The sequence below is a fragment of the Apodemus sylvaticus genome, chromosome 3 (assembly GCF_947179515.1).
Source record: "Apodemus sylvaticus chromosome 3, mApoSyl1.1, whole genome shotgun sequence".
Classification (NCBI taxonomy): Eukaryota; Metazoa; Chordata; class Mammalia; order Rodentia; family Muridae; genus Apodemus; species Apodemus sylvaticus.
In genome coordinates, this window is record NC_067474.1 from 38780287 (window position 1) to 38785694 (window position 5408).

The following is a 5408-nucleotide window of genomic DNA, read 5'->3' on the forward strand; positions in this document are numbered from 1 at the left end:
ACTAGAAAAACTGCTCTGATTCTCCCCCTACAGACATCTCTGTCCTCATTTTCTGACCTCATCTCCGGGAAGTTTGAAGAAGTGCTTTCTTTCAAAGCTCTGGGATTGCTGAGCCCTCCGTAGCATCAGCTGCAATATTCGTCCAGTCCCTGGTTCTTGTCTGCCTTCAAACAGAACATAGTATATGTGGGATTGCTGGAAGACAGTAGACACTTGATTAACAAAACCACAGAGGATTGTGACTTATTTACAAATAAGGCAAAGGCTATCAATTGTTACAAAAATGATAGCAGAACTAAGAAAAGTGGAGAGTTAAAATAAGCAAGAAAAGAAAAAGAAAAGAAAACCAGAAAATACACTGGTCCTTCAGGCCCCTCACAGATGTTGCTTGCAGGTTTTATATGACATGCCTTTGAGTCTAATTATCTTCTATTCCAGCAAAGACATCATCCTATATGCATGGAACAGGTATTTCAACTCAATTCCATACATCTCTTACATTGCCAGAGCAAAAAGAGCTGAGATTTTCAAAAGCATATCAACAACATAAATGGAGAGAAATGTAAAATAATGACCTTTAAGTAGAAGATAGATTGGTATCTTTAAAACAGAACTTTTAAACCAGGTTTGTTAAAAAAAAAAGTATGGAAAGTAATATTTTTGTCTTATCCTTAGGCATTATCAATTCCTAAGCGTTATACATAGGACTACTAGAATGATTTTCACAGCAAGGGCTTCAGTTTTTAATAAAAGTGAACCTTAATTAAAAAAATGTCTTTCATGTTGAAAACATGTCCTTAGAAGATATGAATATTAAATTATGATGTACTAGATATACATAGTGTTCCTACAAAGGGACTTATTTTTGAGAGACGTGGTCTCCCCATGGAGCTCAGGATGAACTCCTCCACAGCTGAGTCTGGCCTAGAATTAAATGCCCTCTCATCTCAGCCTTCTCAGCACGTAGGTGAGAGTCCTCTATGATCATGATCATCCAGGAAACTTTGCATCAAGGTAAAAATCTCCTTCCTGTTTCAGCACAAGAGCTGACACTGCAGAGCTCCAGGACAAACTCCTGTGATTGCAGTGCTCCCTTGGGATCATAACTTCCTTTTGTTTCTTTTGAACAAAGGTAATGTGTATAAAGGCAGTGGAAGCAGCAGCAACCTGCTCCTTCAGAACAGTTTTAATGAGGCTGAGCATACATCAGAATACTTAGTATGTGTTATAACCAAGGATTTACCAGAGGATAATGTATTCAGTTTTAATGAGAGAGCTAACCAGAAAACACACTGGTTTTGAGCATGACCTGAACTGCCACTGTGTGAAGAGCTGTGTGACCTTAGTGACTCATAATCTTTTGGAGCCTTAGTTTCCTCATCTGAACAATGAGACTGATGACACTCCCTGTCATGGTGAATGGTTAATGCTCAAATGGGATGATATGAATCATAGAGAGTGATTAGAAGATAGCAATTGCTAGATGAGTGTTTTGTCTCTCATCATTTCTCAAACGTCTACACAAAGCTATACTGATTTTTTATGAGTAGGAAGAAGAACAAGGAATCATATCAACATTAACTCTATCATTGCCTTTCTTGTATTCTCTCTACACTAGTAATCTTTTTATGATTGTCCGTTGCAAGGTCGCTTCTCTTTGGGCCCCTTGGGTGTTGTTTTATGTGGATAGACCTCTATTCATGAGCAGTTTAGTGAGTTTCTTAGAGACTGAGATCGAGGCACTGTATCCAGCTTTTCACCTTGTATTCTGGGAGATCACTGCATTTCCCATCGTTGTCATAGTGAAAGAAGCCTGCCATCTTGCTCTTGCCACACAGAGATCTTGGACTAGAGTCAGGCCTCAGTTTCTCAAGTCTCCCCCCACCCAACCTACTCTTCAGGACACTTTCTGTATCTCTACTTTCAGTATCTTTTTGTTCTTTTGCTCACTGAGTCCTGTAAACTTTCACATAAGAAATTCTCCCAAGCCCTTTCTCTGAGTGCACTGCTGACTTGATAGTATTTTGAGTATTTGTCCAACTTCTTCTCAACCATATCAGTTTGAAAATGTGTTAATTCTTCCTACTCTTAGCTCTTAATTTAGTTTCTGGTGTTTTAATCATATGATAATGTCTTAGTTGAAGTTTACTGTTATGTATTTTATAGAAACAAAAATTTAGGCATATGAGGATATCCGCGAGTGTTTTGTGCAAAGATGGTGTCTGAGTACTCATGTATGTGATTGTGTATGTGTAATTAATGTTGATATGGCTGTGCATGCACACACATGCATGTAAGTTTGGAGGCAAGTGTTTTCAGTTTTCTCTGGTTTCTGAGTCAGGTTCTTCTACTGAATATGAAACCTACCAATTCAATATTAGACTGGCTACCTGGAGAACTCCAGGGATCCACCAATTTCCTTTCAGCTCTGAAAGGTCAAAAGCTCTGGGGATCTGAATTCAAGTTCCCATGGTTTTATAATAAGCATTTTAATTATTGATCTATCTCCCCAAGCCCTCAATAATTTGTTAAAAATTTTTTATATTAAATTTTTAATTTTTTGACAATTTCATGCATTAGTATTATTTGCATGATGTTTACTCCTTGTTTTTACTCCTTTTATATTATTCCTCATTCACTCTCAAATTAATGGCCTCTTTAATTATTATTGTTAGATACATTTAAATCTAAACATAAATATATAGCCTACTGAGTACATGCACACATGTGTTTAGGGCTGTTCACTTGGGATTGAAAAACCTACAGTGAGCTCACCACTGGAGAACACTGATTTTTCTCTCTCCCAGCAACCCTTGATGGCCTGTTGGGTAGCTCTTAAATATAGGTCTCACCCTTCACAATAGAAGCTCTCCCCCTGTAGCAAATGTAGGCTACTATAGAAATCCACAACTGGTCACAATGTAAAGAATAAATGACAGTGGGGATTTTATCCATAACTGGTACATACACAGCACAGGCCCTACATCCAAGGCATAAAGGGCATTGGGGAAGAAGAGGCAGAAAGACTGTAAGAACCAGAAGATCAAGAGGGATGCTACAGCTATGAAATCTTAATAGTGTGATTATACTACAAGACCTGAATAATGCCCATATCAGTTGACATGTGAATGGGAGAAATTTTGTAAGGCCTTACCTCCTTCATCAGGACTAGCTGGTGTATCAGAAGGTGCTGTGCAAACTCCTAAGGTAGAAAATCAAGCAATTCTAAGTAATTGTAAAGCTTCTGGTCCTAGGGTTACTATTGTGATGGAATATCATGATCAAAGCAATTTGTGGAGGAAAAGGTTTATTCTACTTACTCTCCCACATCATGGTTCATCACCAAACGATGTCAGGACAGGAATTCCAGGAGGGCTGCAACCTGGAAGCAGATATAGAGACCATGGAAGAGTGCTGCCCACTGGCTTGCTCACATGCTTTCTTATAGAACCCAGAAACACCAGCCCAGGGATGGCACCACACCTAATGGACTGGGGTCCCCTCCATCAATCACTAGTTAAAAAAAAATGCCTATTCAATATTCCTCATTTGAGAATTCTTTGTTTAGTTTATAATACCTCAGTTGAGAATTCTTTGTTTAGTTTATAATAGCCAAAATCTGGAAAGAACCCAGATGTCCTTCAATTGAGGAATGGACACAGAATGGATACATTTACACCAATGGAGTACTACTCAGCTATTAAAAACGATTACTTCATGAAATTCTTAGGCAAATGGATGGAACTAGAAAATATCATCCTGAATGAGGTAACCCAGTCACAAAAGAACACACATGATCTCACTCTTGCTTCCCCTTGATTCTTTCTTGGCCTCTAGGGCTCTTCCCTTCCCCTTTCTCTTCCCCCTCTCTCCATGCTCATGCCCATGGCCGGCCTCTACTTCTCTACTCTCTCCCTCTCTCTGCCTTTCTCTGCCTCTATTACCCTCTTAACTCCCCTCCCCTGAATAAATTGTTTTATAAAAAACCCCATATATGGTATGCACTCACTGATAAGTGGACATTAGCTCCAAAGCTCAAAATACCCAAGATACAATTCACAGGTAGCTCAAGAAGAAGGAAGACCAATGTGTGGATGCTTCAGTCTTTTTTAGAAGGGGGAACAAAATAATCATGGGAAGAAATGCTGAGACAAAGTGTGGATCAGGGACTAAAGGAAAGGCCATCCAGAGATGGCTCCACCTGGGGATCCATCCCACATACAATCACCAAACCCATACTACTATCGATGCCAAGAAGTCCTTGCTTATAGGAGCCTGATATATCTATTTCCTGAGATACTCTGCTAGAGCCTGAAAAATAGAGAGGCAGTTGCTCACAGTGAACCATTGGACTGAGTAGTGGGTCCCCAATGGAGGAGTTACAGAAAGGACTGAAGGAGCTGAAGGGGTTTTCAACCTCATAGAAAAAATGATATCAACCAACCAGTACCCTCAGGGCTCCCCAGGGCTAAACCACCAACCAAAGAGTACACATGGAGGGACCCATGGTTCCAGTCACATATGTAGCAGAGGATGGCCTTGTCAGGCATCAATGGAAGAAGAGGCTCTTGGTCCTGTGAAGGCTTGATGTCCCAGTGTAGGGGAATGCAAGGACGGGAAGGTGGAAGTGGGTGGGTGGGTGGGTGGAAGAATACCCTTATAGAAGCTGGGGAGGGAGGATAGGAAAGGGGTTTTCTGGGGAAGGGAAACCATGAAAGGGAAGAACATTTGAAATGTAAATAAAGAAAATATTCAATATAAAAAAACAAAACAAAAAAGAAATGTAAATAAGTCAAATATCCAATAAAAAAAGAAAGAAAGAAAATGCCCTACAGACTGATCTACAGCTGAATCTTATGGAGATGTTTTCTCAATAGAGGCTGCCTCCTCTCTTCTAACTCTACCTTGTGTCAAGTTGACACAAAACTACCCAGTATACCCGTGAACCATGAAGTGACTTGCCTGGCAAGGTATTACTAATGATTCAGTAGACACAATTATATGAGGGGGCTAACCAACATCTGTCTAATTGGACTAAAGCCAGCCTCAATCAGTAGGAATTCATGTCTAGGACTGTAAACCTAGCCAATTACCTATGGCTGCAAATGTCATAGACCTCGAAGAGAACTTCTGCTATTTTCCTAAATCAACAATGTTTTTAACTGAATCATTAAAAAATCTACAATATCTGTTTCTGGCAAACTCATTTCAGCTATGTGTGATATCCTTTACCCTTCATTCTTCACATGATATCCTTTCCACAGTCGAATGGTCTCTGTCTGCTCATATTTGAGATCCAGGCAGTAAAAGTTGACTGGAAGTTGTCTTTGAATGGAAGCTGTCATTTGGCAGCTTTGCTGTATTTTGACCAGCTGGGAAGTTTCGCTGTGAAACGAGTGAAAAGGGAC